This window comes from Meriones unguiculatus, chromosome 11 (genome assembly GCF_030254825.1).
Source record: "Meriones unguiculatus strain TT.TT164.6M chromosome 11, Bangor_MerUng_6.1, whole genome shotgun sequence".
Taxonomy (NCBI): Eukaryota; Metazoa; Chordata; class Mammalia; order Rodentia; family Muridae; genus Meriones; species Meriones unguiculatus.
The window spans coordinates 59,454,935-59,473,844 of NC_083359.1; the positions used below are offsets into that span (position 1 = coordinate 59,454,935).

The following is an 18,910-nucleotide window of genomic DNA, read 5'->3' on the forward strand; positions in this document are numbered from 1 at the left end:
TCTGTCTAATTAATGATGCATTTAGTTCCAGACTCATAAATCTGCTCACCCGCTTCCCCAAACACCTTACATGTACAGAAATTCCCCTGCTAGGTATTACAATTTCCAAAAGGGTACTGTGAGAATGGCCCTTAAAAATCTCAAAATAATATTTTTAAAATATATTGTCTTCCTCCATAATTACTGTTGCCACTCTTCTGCCTAACTACCAACCATGCCATTTGCCTGAGATCACTGTGTTAATTATTATACTGGGGGAGAAATGGCTGCATTCTCCAAGCATGTGTTTGAACAGTAAAGAAAGGAAAATGAATATTCATTTACTCCCAAGGATTGTGTGAGCACATATCTCCTACATATTTCTGGTCTGAACCACTTGGGTACCACACACTGCTATTGCTTCTTACCCTGTTTCCTTTATATTGCTGTTTGGCATTCATTTGTATGCAAGAGTCTATTTACCAGCTTCCTGTTATTAATTATGGGAAACAAGTTTTCGTAGAACGTTAGGGACACTCCTGTAATTCCTGTCCAAACACTTCAGGCCACATAGTGACCATTCCCTTAATGTGTCCATAAAGCTGGAAGCTCAGTTGAAATACATCATTTCTTCTCCTACCCTGCAACTTCTGATCTCTCACTGAAATGAAAAGACGGAATCCGGAGAAAGCTTTCTCTCCTGTTAAGAGACAGAAAGATGTAAATTTACAAACAGGTTGTAAAATTCAGTTAAATTAGTAAAGAACTAAGAGACAAAAATTATTCTAATGTAAATCTACAAAGAGAAAAAAATAGAGATTTGATGCTTGATATATTATTACAAAGCTTTTCTTATGGAGTCATCTGGTCTCTGTCTCTCTGTGTGTCTCTCTGTCTCTGTTCCTGTCTCTCTCATGCTGTCCCTTCCTTCTGTTCTCTCTCTCTAAAATATAAGCAAATATATTTGCATACATTAAAATCATAAAGAACTCAAAACATCTGGAAATTTTAGAAGCAAAGCAAAATAGTCAGGGAAGAAAAAAAAATCCATTTTTAAAATGCAGATGTTTAATTGTGCTGTCAGTTTTGTTACAAGGGAGTAAGAGCAGAAATAACCAGAAGCCACTGGTGGAAAATTAAAATACTTTCAAGATCTTTCGCCAAGGTAAAAGCAGTGAAATTGGTAACACAGTATGGACAGGGCCTTTCTAGACTGAGGTCTGAGAGTGTTGCCATGTGCAATTTCATAAATTAGCCATTTCCAAAACTAAAAAAAAAAAAAAAAAAAAATTAAATCTTTTTCATTAAAGTGCAATAGAAGTTTTTCATACTCCCCTTCCCTTTGGTCATCAACATCAGTCAGTTATTCGGGGTTTGGCTTTCATCAGTGACAAGCTCATTCCCTACCCTTCGAGCCCCCTTTCTAAGACTCCGTGATAGTGCTGAGTGGCCAGAAATTACAGATGCAGGACAGCTGACAAATGACTGCCAGGCCCCTCCCCCAGGGCCTTGGCAGTCACAGTTCCTGCCAGAACACGCCTGAGCACAGCGCGCCTTCCAGACAAAGACACAAAGATTCCATTTTCTCAAGGAAAATAGATTTCACATGTAAAACACTGGTGAGAAAAATTGAAAGCTGACACATATGTGCAGTCTCTGAGAGGCAGGGCTCAGCTGCTCTGAAGACTGAAATTTTGCTCAATTGCATCAATGCCTAAGAAATGTTATTTAACCTAAAAGTATTTTCAGTCTGTAAAAAACGACCTCCAATGGTAAGATATTTTATTTGCTGAAGTACGTGGTTAAGAAAGCAAAAGAATGAGCTTAGTAAAGAGATCCTCATCATAAACGACTGTTGGGTAATTAAAACCTTATTGAATCAAAGGGTTTAGCAAGATAGTATTAAATTCCTGTGAGTATGTTTCTTGTGAAAAGAATCTCCTCCCAGCAGCCCCAGGATATCATTACTGGAGAGACAGCAAGTACTTTATTAGCCATGAAACCTTGGCGTCTCAGCTTTGCCAAGCGTGCAGGTTTCTCGTGGGCCCAGAGCCCCAGCTTCCACAGCGAAGGCCATCTGCTGGGCCTCCCCATCGAGCCAGGCCATGTGTAGGTGCAAAGGCCGGGCTGGGAGACAAAGAAAGACTGTCCACTGAGAAAGATTCTGCTTTTCTTCCTCTCTGCCTGGACTCCCAGCCCTGCTACGCAGAAGATGACTTTGGTGTTTGCAGAAAACTTAGTTTAATACACCTAAGAAAGTGTACCCTTAACAGGTTAAAACATAATTAATAGTAGCTGTCAGGGGTAATAGACCAAGAAATTGCACTGGGGATGTTTTAATTAAAAAAAAAAAAGTCATACAACAAGTTTAAAAGAAAGCAAGCACATTTTGTACAAGGTATAAGAAAATATATTCTTAAATTTCCTTAAAATATAGAAACATCAGAGTAAGAAGGGCAGCGAGACAGAGACAGACATAGAGAAAGAGAGAATACTTCAGAATCCAAAAAGAGGTTTCAAAATGAGAGGATAATGAGACTATTGGGTAAATATTTTTAATATTTATTTATTTATTTATATTCATTACAGTTTATTTACTTTGTATCCCTTCTGCAGTCCTCTCCCTTATCTCCCCCTATGCCCTTTCTCTAGTCCCCTGATAGGGGAGGACCTCCTCCCCTTCTATTTGGCCTATCAGGTCTCATCAAGGCTGGCTGCATCATCTTTCTCTGTGGCTTGGCAAGGCTGTACCCCCCTCCCACAAGGACGTAAATCTTAAGACTGAAAATATTTTATATAACCTCTTTATTCACAGAAATACCCATTTCAGGACACTGTAGGGATCATATTCAGTCTGGGGAGAATACTAGCATTTTAAAGGATACTTTTAATATTAGCAAATTTGATATTTCATATGTGTTATTAAAATACCCTGCCTAAGCGTAAATATACTTGTCAGAAACAAACAGCGGTTTGGTTGGAAGCATACTTTTTATTCTCAGTGTAGCCACCTTGCAATCTTACTTAGAGACCATCTCAGTTCTCCTGCCCAGAACATAAAGAATTTTGCAAGTTGTAACTAACTTTCAGAGAGTCGTCCCTGAAGGCCACTTTCTGTTCTAAATGCATATTTAAGAGCTGAGGGGAAAGGCTGTGACACATTGTGTGAAGGACGTAGATGTGCAGTGTGCTTGGCAGGTGTGGCTCGTCCGTGTGGTCGTCGACGCCCAGCCTAGGGCTCTGTGTTGAGAACGCTGTGCTGTACAGATGGATGTGTGCACTTTCATAGTATTTCCACATCCTGCAACCTGAAGTTCAAAGTTAACTATTCACCACACGTCACGTTTACTCAGTCATACTGACTTCGTCTTCTCTTGACCATTACCCTACTAATGGTACTGGATCCAATGTGACACAGTGTGAAGTAGAATGGCATAACGGGAAACTTGCAGTTAGAAAGCCAGCCTCTTCGGCCCCTCCCCACGCCCGGGAGCCTCTGCCAGGAGGACATGCAGAGTGGTCACCGCTCTGCCTCACACTGCCAGCCAGCAGGGTCATTCTCCTCTCTTTAGCTACATCCTGGAGGCCCCAGAGCTCAGCTCCAGAAGACAGTGAAAACGGGCCATCCCAGGAAGAAGACAAGGTGTGAGGTTAAAAAAAAATCATTGAAGAAAGCCAACCACAGTCTTTAGAAATAAAAATAATAGAAATACATTTAAAGAAAAAAAATACCCTAAGTAAACCCAGTAAATCAAAATTAAGAAACTTTTTTTTGGGGGGGGGGTTGGAGGATTCTGTTTTCTTTTTTGTCTTTTCTAATTTGCTAGAATTCTCTAATTCAATATGGAAAGCACATTCAAATCACATTATTGAATCACAGCATTTTTTTCCTTAGAACTTAAAACTTAAACAATGACCACAGGATGAAAGAATGGTATAAAAATAGCATGCTATCACTAGGTAAGCTTGTATCTTCAGAAAAATGAGATGATAAAAACAAAACTAATATGTTTAAGATATTTTAGAATACAGGTAGATGTTGTTGATAATTGAAACATTTAAAAATAGTTTAATGCTCTTGGTATAGGAAATAAATTCCAGAGAAAACTAATCTTTAAAATTGATTCATAGGCTGGAGGTAGCTAAAATCCTTAGCTTTACCAGGGCCTCTTGTTATTGGAAAAGCTATATTTATGGCAGTCGAGAATTTCAGTGATCTCTGGTGCCAAAGTTAATCATGAAGCTGGCAACATGCAGCATAGCAAAAGCGGGCAATCCCTGTGAGGTGCTGGGTGGGAAGTCATCCCTTTAAAAGGGTAAGAAAACACTTTGGATAACCTGCTTGACGTGGCCTGAGTTCGAAAGAAGCTCTTTTTTATTTTTGTTTTGCATAGGCTCTGGACACAAGGGCCGGCAAGTCCATGAAGGAGACTGAAGGGCAGCTCCATCTGCATGTTCAGTGGCAGTCGGACAGGAACCGCAGCAATGAACACGTCTCTGAGGAACTTAAAAAGGTTGGTTTGTTGTACCCTAAAATTAGAAATTGACTAAGGTACGTCATTTCTTGGAGCTCACTGGAAACACTTTGTTCTTTCTCTGACAGAGAGTTTCCTCTCTCTTTTTGCCCTGTGCCTCTATGCACAAGCCCCAGCATTTGTGTTTCTGTCTTCCTCTCCCTCCCTTTCTCATTCTCACACCTTCCCTCCCCTTTCTCCTCCCTCTTCTTGTTCTGGTTAGCAGATGTCTTTTATAATTTATGTTGTTTACTGTCCTTTCATTAAATCTAAGCTGCATCACTTAGGCAAGCCAGCAGCCAGAGCACCTAAATACACAGAGGAGGAGAGTGGACGCAAGAGCTGCCCCCACTGTCTCGTCAGGGCAGTTGTAATAAGCATCCTGGTGCCGCTGAACGCAAAGCTGCACTCAAGTAACAGCTTTCATCTTCACTCTTTTTAAATATAAAAGTAACCCTTGAAGCCCTTTGAAGGACCCAACCAAACAACATACACAAGAAAATACATCAACAAGGCTTTGAAAAACATGTTTGTGTAAAATCTGTAAGGCATCGTACTATTTTTATCAAGAAAGTCATCTAGGTAAATGATGGCTTTTAATAAGACACATGACAATCTCAATTATGAGGGTCATTACTATGTGTTCTCTGTGCTGTTTTATGTTCCCAGCAGGGTGATCTCTCTCTCTCTCTCTCTCTCTCTCTCTCTCTCTCTCTCTCTCTCCATTCTTATATCAAAATTCTCAGAACTGTCTACAATTTTCTGTGTATAATACATCCCCAAAGCTATAATAGTTTTTGCTTTGTTTGCTGGTTTGTTTGTTTTTTAGTAAAACCACCCCTCCAACACCTGGAACCAGCCAACCAAACAAACAAACAAAAAAAACCCCAAAAACCTGTGTTAAGTCGGCAGACAGACTGGAGCTAGAGGGTTATAGGTGAACTAGAGGGATGAAATGAAAGGTTGAAAGCTATAATTTCTGTTTCTGTGGTGGTGACAAAATCAACTGCCAGAGTAACGTGGCTGAAGACATGGCTACTGGAGCCTAAAGCCTGGAAGAGCAGACTGCCCTGGTGGTAAGTCAGACCGCACATTTCAGAATGTACTATGTGGCATGGTGGGGAGTCCTCACCATGCTTTACCCCCAAAGTGCCCGTGGCCCAATACCTGTGACCCCACTTCACAGTTGATTGGATTCCAGTTATTGACAGGTGCATACTTGATTTTCCATCCTCCTGTTTCCTTACTTTAAAGCAAAACAAAGCAAAAACAGCAGTTACCAGCCCCCAGACTCATATTCCATGATGATATCTCCTAGAAAATAAAAATAAAATATAAAAAAATTAAAAATCAAAGCATATTTTTTTGAAGACACTGCATCTAAAAGACTCCTCAGTGGACCAGAGGCACATACGCTGGACGTACTGGTGGACTGTAATCCTCAGTTCATAATTTAGCATTATCCTTAGTTTCATAGAGTCTAACACAATTATATAAATGCTGGAAAGTGGAGAAACTGTACATTGTAACTTATCAGGTGGAAAGCAGGCAGTCCTTAAGGTACCTCCTATGACATCGAACTAGCCTGAAAGGGCCATCAATTTAATTACACATTTGCACATGTATACATCAAGAAAACACACACCTAGAGGGAATGCTGTAGAAATGTTTAAGGAGAAACATACTTATCAAAATATATACACAGAAAATAGGAATTACTGTCCAACTTAGACAAGAGTATATGTTTAAATTGCCCGAGGATATTGTTCACACAGCAAACTGACTTCAGGCTTTTATCTTCTGACATCTATATACACATGAAACTCAACAAAATTCTACTCATAATTGAATATTTTCTTTTGGACACATATGCAGCTTCAATTTGTTTTTGTTTTTTTGTTTTTGTTTTTTTCTGTTCTGTTCTGATGGTTTTTGCTTACATTGGTTGCTCAGGAGGATACTTGGAAGAAAGGAAGGTAAGTTAGTAGGTAAATTGTATTAGAACTTTGGGAGTTCTTTTCTCGTCTCCGTATTGTGTTTTGTTTTGTCTTTTTAAGCTGGGTGAGATGAAAGCCCATTTTCTCATTTATGAATATCCCCATGAGAACCCGCAGCTGTGGGAATAAGGAGGAGAAGCATGGCAAACAAACCAATGCATCCTACCGTTAGAAGCATTGTTAGGGTTCTGTAGGAAATATAATTTATTCTGGAAGATATGATTGTCATAATGCTTAAAAACAAGATATTAAATATATACCAATAATATTTATGTACATTCTAGTTTTGAAAATTTTTGTTGATTTTTGAGACGATGTCTTATTCTGGAGCCTAGGTTGGCTAAAAACTCAAGGTCATCCCCCTGTCTCTCTCTTCAGAGTGTTCAGACTGTAGACATAAGTCTCAGCATCTGCTTTGATACCCTGCAGGGCAGAGCCTTTCAGAGTCCCTCTGTGGCAGGCTCCTGACTTGTTCCTTATTTTCTCCTTCTTCTGATGTCCATCCTCTTTGGAAAGGCAGGAGTTTTAAGTTTTGGTTAGTTTCCTCTTCTTTATGGCTGGTGAATTTTTTTTTAATATTAGGTATAGTTTATTAACTTTGTATCCCAGCTGTATCCCACTCCCTCATTCTCTCCCAATCCCACCCTCCCTCCCTCATCTCTCCCTGCCCCTTTCCAAGTCCACTTATAGGGTGGACCTCCTTCCCTTTCATCTGACCCTGGTTTATCCAGGTATCTTCAGGACTGGCTGCAAAGTCCTCCTCTGTGGCCTAGTAGGGCTGCTCCTGCCTTGGGGGATACGGGCATCAAAGAGTCCACCATTGAGTTCATGTCAGAAATAGCCCCTGTTCCCCTTACTAGGGTGCCCACTTGAATACTGAGCTACCATGGGCTACATCCGAGCAGAGGTTCTAGGTTATATCTATACATGGTCCTTGGTTTGATAAACAGTCTCATAAAAGACCCCTGTGCCCAGATATATTGGGCAGAGTGCAGGGAATCTTATGAAAGAAGCAAGAAATAGTAAGACCAGGAGAGGACAGGAGTTCCACAAGGAGAGCAACAGAACCAAAAAAATCTGGGCACAGGTCTTTTCCGAGACTGATACTCAAACCAAGGACCATGCATGGAGATAACCTAGAACCCCTGCACATATGTAGCTCATGGCAGTTTAGTGTCCAAGTGGGTTCCATAGTAATGGGAACAGGGACTGTCTCTGACATGAACTGATTGGCCTGCTCTTTGTTCACCTCCTCCTGAGGGGGGAACAGCCTTACCAGGCCACAGAGGAAGACAATGCAGCCACTCCTGATGTGATCTGATAGACTAAGATCAGAAGGAAGGAGAGAAAGACCTCCCCTATCAGTGGATGTGGGGAGGGGCATGTGTGGAGAAGGGGGAGAGAGGATCAGGAGGGGAGGAGGGAGGGAACTACAGGGGGGATACAAAGTAAATAAAGTGTAATTAATAAAAAATAATAAAATAATTTTTAAAAAGATTGTATACATTAGTCACCACCTGACTTAAATTTTTAATTATACCCCTTAATGAATTTTCTACCTTTCTTAGGAAATTTATTTCTTTAGAAAGAAAAATGTAATTTTGAATCAGCACACAAAAGTGTGTAGTTTTTAAAATTAGGCAAATAGTATGTCTTAATTCCAAAAAGCTTGCCACACTATACTTTGGTTAAGAAGTCAAGCCTAAGGTGTTTTTAAGAATTCAGGGTGCTTCTACAGATGTTTTGATTGACATGTTTTAAAGATGGCTGTGTCTTCAGTGAAACATGGATATTTTTATGAAATAATAATCTCTGAGTGGTTCTCCACCAGCAAATGCTATTAGCTGTTCATGCAGGCAGACATCTCATAAACTGAGGCTGCATCTAAGTAAAACAGAAATTCTATAATCACATGCTTTAAAAAATAATTAAACCAGAGTTTTGTCAGCCAAATTTCTCTAGTATTAATTTTATGTACTAAAATTATGCTATATAGTGAATGGCATCTCTAGTCGGGAGATTTAGGAATAGCTCTGGGAGGGTCCACATTCTATACGTGAGAATGAATTCCACAGCTATTGGGAGTTTGTAAAGGCACACTGAAAGGTGCAGACAGACCACTATCCATTTCATTTAGAAACTGGGCTGTACAGTTTAGCCTGTACTTCTAAATTGAGAAAGTATAGGGAGATAAAGAATCTTACTCCCCTATCAAAGTGAGCACACACAATCCTATGCAGCATCTTGCTTTTCCCAAGAAGATGACGAGCAAAGCTGTACGCTCACCTGGGGCAGGAGATATATAACTCAGAATCTTGGCACAGAACAAAACCTTCAGTGCAGACTCCCTGCCGATCTAAACCAATTAGCTATATTTTCTGCATTGGGGTGGAAACTCTTTGGAGGCCTTGGAAATTAGAGTGGAGCTTTGAGTAGAAAGGGGGGAATTTCACTCCTCTCATGGGGCCATGCCACTGTGATGGAGGCTCTCATTTCCCAAGTGGGTAACAGAAATTATAGTAACTATGGCCAGTTTATATTGAGTGAAGAGTATGTTATTTTTCTCTAGGTCAGGGTCACTCATCCTGACCTCTACTGTTATTTTAATCCAGATAATTCTGTTTGTGGGGAGATTCCTCAGCTCTGGCTCCTTCCTGCTGGGCATATTTCCACCCTCCTTGCACTCATACAGACCCAAAGGTCCTTCTGAGACAAGCTCTCCCTGGCTGAGAGCTACCTGCTCAGATATTTTGGGTTTCTTCTTTGATCTATACATAAAATGAGTTATATCAGATCTTCACAATGACTTTAATAGAATTTTTTATATGTCCAGCATTTTTCTGAACAGCTATGACACAAATGTCCCTGCAAGACAGTATTTTATCTGTTTATGTAAAACTGTTAGTCTAGCTGTGCGTCCATCACCTGCATCACTCACTTGATGACATATGAACATAAAAGGTCATCGAATATGGGCTAATACTTAGTGCTTTGGTTAAAACTATTCAAAGTACCCAGCTATGCTGAAATAAAATATTCATCTTCATTTGGAAATGAAATACTTTTCTCATATATTATCATTAAATATAGTAATATGTTTTCAGAACATAGTTTTTGACAATGGAAATAATTGGAATGATTCTGTGTGAAACTGAAATTACAAACATGGTCCTAATTGTGCTTTGTCATTAGTTTGGGATTTATCCAATTACTAAACAGCTTTCTTGGGAAAGCACATAAAATAGTGAACAATGAAGAAAGTTTAAAGAGATCATGTAGGATCATTAGGGAAATGGATTGATAATCTTGGTCCTTTCTAACTAATAAGGAGGTGGAAGAGAAATTACAAACTTGCTTCTTTCTATATATGCATGCGTGTGTTTGTATACTGGCAGAGGTTTTGATTGGAAAAAACATAAAAATGTAATATTCACATAGAAACTAAGAAGATGAATCATTAAAAGAAAATGATCTTTGATGACAGGGAAAAAAGTCTATGGTCTTAATTTGTTCTTTTCAAAAATTAGTTAACATTACCAAGATGCTATATCTTAGTTTGAGCTCACATGAACAAAACTATTACAAGAGTAATCTGGGTCTGTTAACTTCCTAAATGAGTTTATAATTGTCCAGTGAGTGAGTGTGCGTGTGTGTGCACATGTATACCGTGTGGCTGCTGTGGCCGCCCGTTGTGCACCTGTGTGACAAAGCTGAGTTTTCTCTTTGTTCATTTTAGTACTCGCCAACTTTTCTAAAGTTTCTGTAGTTTTCTGCTTTATGCCTTTCCCAGGTGACGTGGAGGCAGTGAGTTCAAACTCAGCACGTGTACATGGAGGTGTGCGTAGATCATTATCCATTTCGTTTAGAAACTGGGCTGTGGACTCTGGCGGTGCTTTATGTGTGTGCAGTTTGAGATTTTACTAAGACACCCAGACCCATGTGCAGTGAGATGGCCCTTAGTTATATGCTAAGGCAAGACCTTGACTCAAATCTATTCATGAGTTAACGGTAACATCACAGGACTTACAGATGTGTATCTGTAGTGTCAAGATTTAGACATGAAGTGGCATTAGGACTCTACCACACTCTTTTCTTTATGAAGAGTCTATAATGATTGTGCTTTGTTTTGATATGTCACATAATTTGTTAAACTGCTGTGGGGTCTTTCCCTGGTAGTAACTAACATGATGTGAAATAAAAGGAATGCATTGATATGAGAACTTTTTGCCTGCCATTAGATGTCTCCTGATTAAAAAAAATCATCGTGAATGAGTTCACATCAAAAAGAAATTACAATTTGGTTTAGTGATGGACTGGGAAGCAGTTTCCAGCAACTTTGTTGCTAAAGGCACTATCTCAGACTTTTCTAGTCCAGAGTTCCCCAAAGTTTGGTGTTCCCAAAACTTCTCAAAATGTTTGTGAAAATATTGACTGCTCAGGTTTTCCCTAGAGTCTCTGCTTCAAGTGAAGCCCAATATCCTGCACGGATGACCAGTGGTCCAGTGGTATAAATGAAGCTGACAGCCTGCATATATGACCAGTGGTCCAGTGGTAGCAGGGGACCACTATTGTAGAGCTCTCCTGATGACACTCAGGGACCAGTTCTTGGTTTGAACTAAGGACTTTCTTTTTGTTAGAAATGCCAAAGACAGTGTTGCTTCACTCAGGATGATCTTTTCTAGTTCCATCCATTTGCCTGCAAATTTCAAGATTTCCTTGTTTTTAATGGCTGAGTAGTATTTCATTGTGTAAATGTACCACAGAATCTTATTCATTCTTCAGTTGAGGGACATCTGTTTCCAGTTTCTGTCTATTACAAATAAAGCTGCTATGAACATGGTTGATCAAATGTCCTATGTTGCATGGTGGAGCATCTTTCAGGTATATACCCAGGAGTAATATAGCTGGATCTTGAAGTAGCACTATTTCCGCTTTTCTGAGAAAGTGCCAGATAGGTTTCCAAAGGGGTTGTAAAAGTTTGTAATCCTACCAGCAGTGAACGAGAATTCCCCTTTCTCCACATCCTTGCCAGCATGTGTTGTCACTTGAGATTTTGTTCTTGACCATTCTGACAGGTATGATATGCAATCTCAGAGTCATTTTTATTTGCATTTTCCTGAATAACTACGTATGCTGAGTGTTTCTCTGCCATTCGAGATTCCTTGTTGAGCATTGTTTAGCTCTGTATCCCATTTTTAATTGGAATTATTTGGTTTGTTGGTATTTATTTTATTTATTAATTTTTTAATAATTATATGTTTTGGACCCATGGTATATACTCACTTATAAGCAGATTTTAGTCATTTAGTAGAGGATAGACATACTACAATGCTCAGACCTCAAGAAGATAAGTCCAGTGGACACCTTAGGCTTCCTGTCAGCTCACTAGTTAGAGGCATGGGGTGTATCTCTGACACAGATTATTTTGCCTGCTTTCTGAATACTCCCCTGTGATTGGACTTCTCTACAAGGCCACAAAGGAACAAGATGAACTCAGTCCTCATGTGAATAGATGAGCTGGGGTGTCTGGGTAGGGGGGTTCCTTTATTCTAAGGAGTAGGGGAGAGGGGATGCAAGAAGGAGGGTGGGACTGTGAGGAGAGGAGGGAGGGGCCTATGACCGAGATGTAAATTGAATCAATAGTAATAAAAAACAAATGGCAAAGACCATTCCAGGTTAAACAATATTTTTTTTTAATTGGGAATACTCATTTGTAATAGACCAACTTAGCTTTACTAGCAGAATAGATGGGTTACAAATGAGATTGTTTTCAACAAGATCAGTCACATAATATTGAAAGAAAAGAAACTGGAAGAGAAAAACAGAACAGATGATCTCTCCCCAAATAGAAATTTCAATCCATTTAATTTTAAATGCACTATACAGTAACACAAAACTAAAAGTACCTTTCATCAACATTTTATTTATCTTTTCCATGAATTATCCCTATTCCACCTGCTCACAAAGAATTAATGATTTTGTTCTTTTGGTGTTCAACCTCACCCTAATATCCAATATCTCTCAGCCTTATAATTTTTTATTACTTATAACAACTATTGCTCAATACTATTACTTAGAATTCATCAAGATTCTATTAAATTTAAGTAAGTGCTAATCCACAGGTCATAATACACTTCAGAGGTTAGCCAGAACTGCAAAGCACATCTTGGCAGATATTCAGGGCTCCCCGCAATGGTGGTGGAGGCCACCAAACTGAAGTACATGGTGTAGCTGATCAGTTCATCATGTGGATGAGACATGGACCACAGGGCTGTTGAATGTTTCCTTATACTTTGGGCATTTCTAAGCATCCAGAGAAAACCAGCTACCTGAGAAGTCCCTGAATTAGATGTGATAAACTAATCATCCTCAGACAGGAGTCAGCTTCTAATCCTAATTCACAAATTTGACAAAATGATGGAATCCCAACAGAAAAATGGCCCATTTGCTGTGTGACTGTTTAGCTGAAGATTATCCTGTACCATGGCCAGTCAGCTGTTACCATGTAGCTTTCCACAGAAACCAAAATGCGTGGTGTTTTAGAAGTGAGCTGAAATGAAGATGAGGTGAGGTCCATCTCTTTGTGCTTAAGCGAATGAAACCAACATTGAACTGTAACTCTCGTAATAAACCAGGGCACCAAATATCCTGCTTATTTGGCAGAATCATCGAGTCACTTAGCCATGATAAATAACACAATTCTTTCAAAACAAGACACTGTCAATTGAATTAGCATCTAATCTTCCAATAAATATGTGTTATATTTGACAATGAATTATACCATACTATGGCATGTGTGCTTGAAGATTCCTCATGGAATTGTGGCGTCTTGAGGCTATCTGTGAAATGAGAGCTGACAGACCACAAGGGAAGTCAGAAAGCAATCCTTGCTGGTTGGATATTGAGAAGTTATTATTGATTCCCCTTATTCAGTTAGTGCTATTTGGAGACCTTGGAGAGAGGTGATGACTCATTAATGAGTACTTTTATATTCTCAAATGCAGTGTAGGAATACTCCATTTGAACTAAACTTTATTTTTTATTTCCTGGCTTTATAAAACCATCGTTTTCCAATACCTTGCCAACAGTATCCAAATTTGGGACTTATGGTTAGAAATTTTCTTCTGTTTTAGGATGACTGAAAATGGTTATAAATATAATAATGTACATTTGAGCCCCTGACCACTCTGTTTTCTCTGTGTATTAATAATCCTAGCCCTCCTTTCCCATAGAGATAGAAGTGCAAATCTCTTTAACATAAAGACCTCTCCCTCACCTTGTGCATATCCAACGTGCTGTAGGTTATGCTGGATCCAGGGTTCCCAATGGGGAGGATAATCTGCAGTAACAAAATTGTTTCTGTTTCTTCCTGCAAATGACCTCAGCGTCCGCAGCCTTGCCATCTGGAAGCCCCCAGCTCCTGTAGCAGCTGTGCTTCCTGCCCCACTGCAGAAGTTAAGCGCGTGTTCCAGAGAGCGCTCATTGTTCTGGTGTTTTCTGGGAACTCCAAACTAAGGCTGTTGGCGAGCACACTACGTGGTACCGTGCACATTTTGGCATCATGTACTCATGTGTGGGCTATCACACTGTGACCCACTTTCTTACAGGTGTATACATTGTCTTTTGCTTAGCAGCAAAGATACACACACACACACACACACACACACACACACACACCATATCATGATCATATCTTGAGTTTAGCCATTTTTGGTTAAATATATACCAGTCTTCAATGTTCTTATCTTTGATTTGGAGACTCTACTGCCATAATTTTCTCCAACCATCAAGTTTAGAAGGATGTATGCCTCAGTACACACTCACTCCAGTTTAAATGGTTGGAAGAGAATTAAGTTAGACAGGAAGTGTGAGAGTTGAAGCACTCTGTATTTGTTCATGTAGTACTTCAGATAACAAACAGACATTCAAATACTCGGTACGTAATACTCAACAGTCTTTTGACATCAAATAAATATGCGGAATAGTTTTGTGATTTAAAACTGGTAAACATTTTGGCTATTTACATGGCTTGCTTTTATTATTTTTAAATGATCAAAAGTACTGAGTGCTACACGGACTTCCTATTAACTTATCTTCAAAAAAGGCATAATGATTATCCTCATTTTAAGAGCATTAGTAGGTTTTGTTCACAAAATTAAGAGTGAGATGGATTTTACTAATGTCTATAATCATTTTATTAATCAAAACAATTGCCAGCAATTTTCTAAAAACTAAACTGATTGGTTCCAGAATAGACTAAATATTGCACTAACTCACAGCATCACTTGGCAAAAATATAACTGCATATGATTTTCTATTTAGTTTACTAATTGTATTTTTATTTGTTTATCCATCTTGCTTTCATTTACTCCAAAATGTTAAAATATTCTCTATAGCATATTGTGTGCCCTAATTTGCTACTTAATTTAATATTTCCCTTTGCTTGATTTTTTTAATTTTGCACTCATAGTGATTAAGTAGTCTCTCATAATTAAACAGTTTATTTCAAATGATTAAAGCAGGCTTATATCATTTATGCAGTGACTGTGATATCTAATATCTTTTTTTCATTAGGATTTTTTGACTGTATTTCATGTATTCATGTGATACTAATTTCTGTATGCTTAAATAGTGTGTTAGTTTTATAAGACTCTCCTCTGATAACTAGAAGTTATTGGACATTATTCTAATATTTTAATATGACATTCTATACTGTAGGTTTAACTCACTTTGAAACAAATTTTTATTTGGATAGTGACTGGTTTGTATATCTTCACTGCTCTACAAAATCTGGCCAGGGCTCATCTTTATTTAAGTAGCAATATAAAGTCCAGAAAGATGTTTATATGAACTTTTTAAAACCAATTTAAAAATTACATACAGAATATACAATACATCTTGTCCAATTGCTTTGTTGCCTTTATGCCTTTGCATTGCATTCTCTTAGTGACAATTCACTTTTCATTACCACACAGTAAGAGCAAATTTTGGATTGGTCTGTGAAATTCTTAAGTATTCAGGCACAGGTCAAGTGTTTTCAGAATCAATAAGGCAGAACTGTGTTTGTGATGGTCTGTTCACATGCTGTTGATGCTTCATAACACATTAGAAAACATACTCCTTTTCACTGCCGCTTAAACAGAAGCACCCTATTCAGCACTGAAACTTCCATCAGTGGGCACATGTGCAAAGGGGACTGCAAAGACTTGTCCTCTTGGAGACTGCTCTCCAGTCTTTCTCACAGGAGACTCAGGTGGTCATAAATACCCTCAACAGAAGCTTCTGCAGGAACCTTAGCTCTGAACAAAAAGAAAGGCGGCCCCTGTTTCTCGGCTACAAATGGTTCGCAGGTGTTTAAAGGCAGATGAATGACAATGTCACGTGCCAGCTCCAGACTTGATTTTGATTGTTTACTGATTGATGAGTATTTTACAAAACTGACTTTCACTCGTTTCTGTTGGACACAATATGTGTCAGAAATATTGCTTAAGTTCTCCTCCTTATCCATTTTGGTTTTTCTCACACCTCAGAAAACCTCTTTTAACTTTCAAAACACATCTCACTTCCAAAGCTTACTGTTAGAATCTTTTATGACATAAAATGTAGCAAGGTGAAATTGGAAATGATTTATGCACCTTAAAAATATTTAAGCCAACCTTGGTAAAAATTCATTCTCAAGAATTTCCCACATGATAAATTTGGTGGGATGATAGATTTTATTTTCTTTTGTGCTTGGGTTTGAATCTAGGGCCTCAGACATACCAGGCAAGCATGCTGCCAAAGAGTCACATCCTCAGTTTTATCATTGGTCATTAAATAGACTGCCTTTAGTTCCTGTGAAGTTCTCACCTACAGACGGAACCAAAAATTACTCCTGGCTATGAGAATGGATATTGATGCATCTTAGCAAAAAAAAAAAAAAATATTCCTAATGCCCTAACTTTTAAGGAATTTATTACTTAGTTTTTTTAATACAAAAAGAGAGTCACCATACAAATGTGTGAAATCTAAAATATACTAAGATCTGAAGACTATCACCAAAATGTTATCATCTGAAATTAGATGATTTAGGAAGAGATTTCACAGTGTCACAAGAAGTTATCTAAAAAAAATAATAAAATGGCTTTTCCTTTGTCTGGTTTTCCGTGGAAACATGGTGAGTCTGCTAGGAAAGTCTACCAGATCATTCCTTTCGCTAGAGAAGTTAGCATACATTTTAAAAATTATAATGTGATGTAAAAAATGTGAACATATTACAAATCTGTCTCTGACTTGGAATCTAATTTGTTATGGTGTGGAAAATATTTTACTTCAAACTTAGCTCTTGAGTTTCCTTAGAGGTAAAAACAGTGATGATGCTCTGCTTAGTCTCATGAGCAAATATCTCTCCATTGAGCCAAAATAAAAATTATAGAGTTGCCAGCCCACAAAGGCAGAGGATCCAGGCAGTCCTGAGGAGACTGATAGGCTGGGGTCAGATAGAAGGGGAGAGGGAACTCCCTTATCAGTGGACTAGGGGAGGGCACAGGGGAGAAGAGGGAGGAAGGGTGGGAAGTGGAGGACATAAGCGTGGGGGCTACACTGGGATAGAAAGTGAATAAATTGGAAAAAAGTAAAATTAAATATTATAAAAAGAAAGAAAAATTACAGAGAAGAGCAGCAAACTACAAAGTTCTGACTTCCTAACCTAGAACCTGTAAATGGTCTTTATCAACACGTGGAGTTTGAGTCTGGGCTCTTTGAACCAGATGTGGCCATTTGGGGCACTGTTTTCAGCACTGTGCAATTGTAATGCAGCCTCCAATAAGGATAGGAGACCACGGAGCTCCGTGGAATGTGTGTTACTGTTTGTCTGGTGTTAACAGTGACTCTGATGGAAAACGTAGTCTGTCTCAGTTTAAGATGGAAGCGCAAAGACATTTTCCTTCTGGACAGCAGACTTCAGCACTGAAAGATCAGAGGAACAATTCGATCCTCGTGACTACAGGCCAAAAGATTTCATAGCATTCCTGCTTCCGAGCTAGGGCTTATGTGCCTGTAATGGCATTTAAGTCACAGCCCTCCACAGCCACGCAGCCTCCACATCATCTGACAGGACACCACATTACAATCATTCAGGATGTGGAAGTTTGAAAAATCCATATTCTCTGCTTGCCCTTGTTTTTGTTTTTGTTTTTTTGATTTTTTTCTCTTGTGATGGAAAATTGTCTATCTAGCTGAGCACGTAGTTGAACTAATCAAGATGGACAAAAGAAATGCTTTTGTTTATATTATTTTAAGTTGGTTTGTAGACTTTCCTCCTTTGTGTAATGGATTCCTCTCATAATTGTATTTTGGAATTCCCATCTATCTAATATAGCACATGAATATTGCACTTACACACAATGCATGAAGATTAAAGTGTATTTTCAATTACAGGAATTTTGTTTTCTCTCAAAACAAGGTATTTTATGGAAAGCTTACTTATATTAGAGTATCTACCAAATATAAAGAAAAGACATCACATTCTGAATTCTGGGATGGCATTCAGTCAGATGGAGTCTTTAAAATGTCACCCAAGAAAGAAGTTTTAATTGGAATGTGTACTTGTAGCATACTGTTTATTATAGTGATTTCACAATAAACCCTTCTGAAAATTAGCATTTCACTCAGTATTCCTACAGATACACAAATAAGATGCTAACCCTTCTATAAAAGCACTACACATTCACCTCATTCAATTGTTTTTTTATAATAATACATGTACCTATACATCTGTACCATCAGCGTTCAAAGAATGACACCCTCTTCCAGGAGTACCTGCCAACTTCGTAATTGGTACATGAACTTCGCTTCCATTCTCATAGTGTAGCAGAGACTTCATGCATTTGCAAGAGTAGGTTTAGCTCACATGACAAAAAAAAATGAGGTTTTACGTAAAATGCTTGTTTATTTGAACACTGAGATGGGATATAAGTGACTTAAAAATCTCATGGGAGATTTTTTTTAATTAATCTGAAACCCTCTTTAGCAAGCTGTAGCTGATAATATTTATACCAAAATGTGTGTCTTGGTTTTGGAATAAGCCATTCACTACAAATAAGTGGATTTCTAAACTTCTGAAAGTTCTGAGCAATTTTCATTTACATTTTCTTTCTCTATGTGTATTTGTCTCTGTCTGTCTGTCTCTGTCTCTCTTCTGTTTGTGTAGAAAATTACATTATTAAGCTATTCTGAAAGAAAAAAATTATGACTGTGCAGGTAGTTCTCAGGCTGGGAATATTTAAGGTCCCACAACAAATTTCACCTCCCTAAGACACCAGGTAAGGGATGCCAGACAGTTATTGAGAATAGGGACAATTCATTTTTCTCTCTATTAAACTGGGTTAGATGTGCCCACACCACATTAACATTTGACTAAATATCATGACAAGTATTTTA

At 38.5% G+C, this 18,910-nt stretch overlaps 1 long non-coding RNA gene across 2 annotated transcripts in view; it reads left to right on the forward strand.

Moving 5' to 3' along the window:
- Positions 1-18,910, forward strand: part of LOC132646365 (uncharacterized) — a 108,544-nt gene that overhangs the window by 28,380 nt on the left and 61,254 nt on the right. For both annotated transcript variants that reach the window (XR_009584576.1, XR_009584575.1), the window contains exon 2: positions 4,374-4,493. This is a non-coding gene — a long non-coding RNA (uncharacterized LOC132646365). The remainder of the gene's footprint in view (positions 1-4,373; positions 4,494-18,910) is intronic.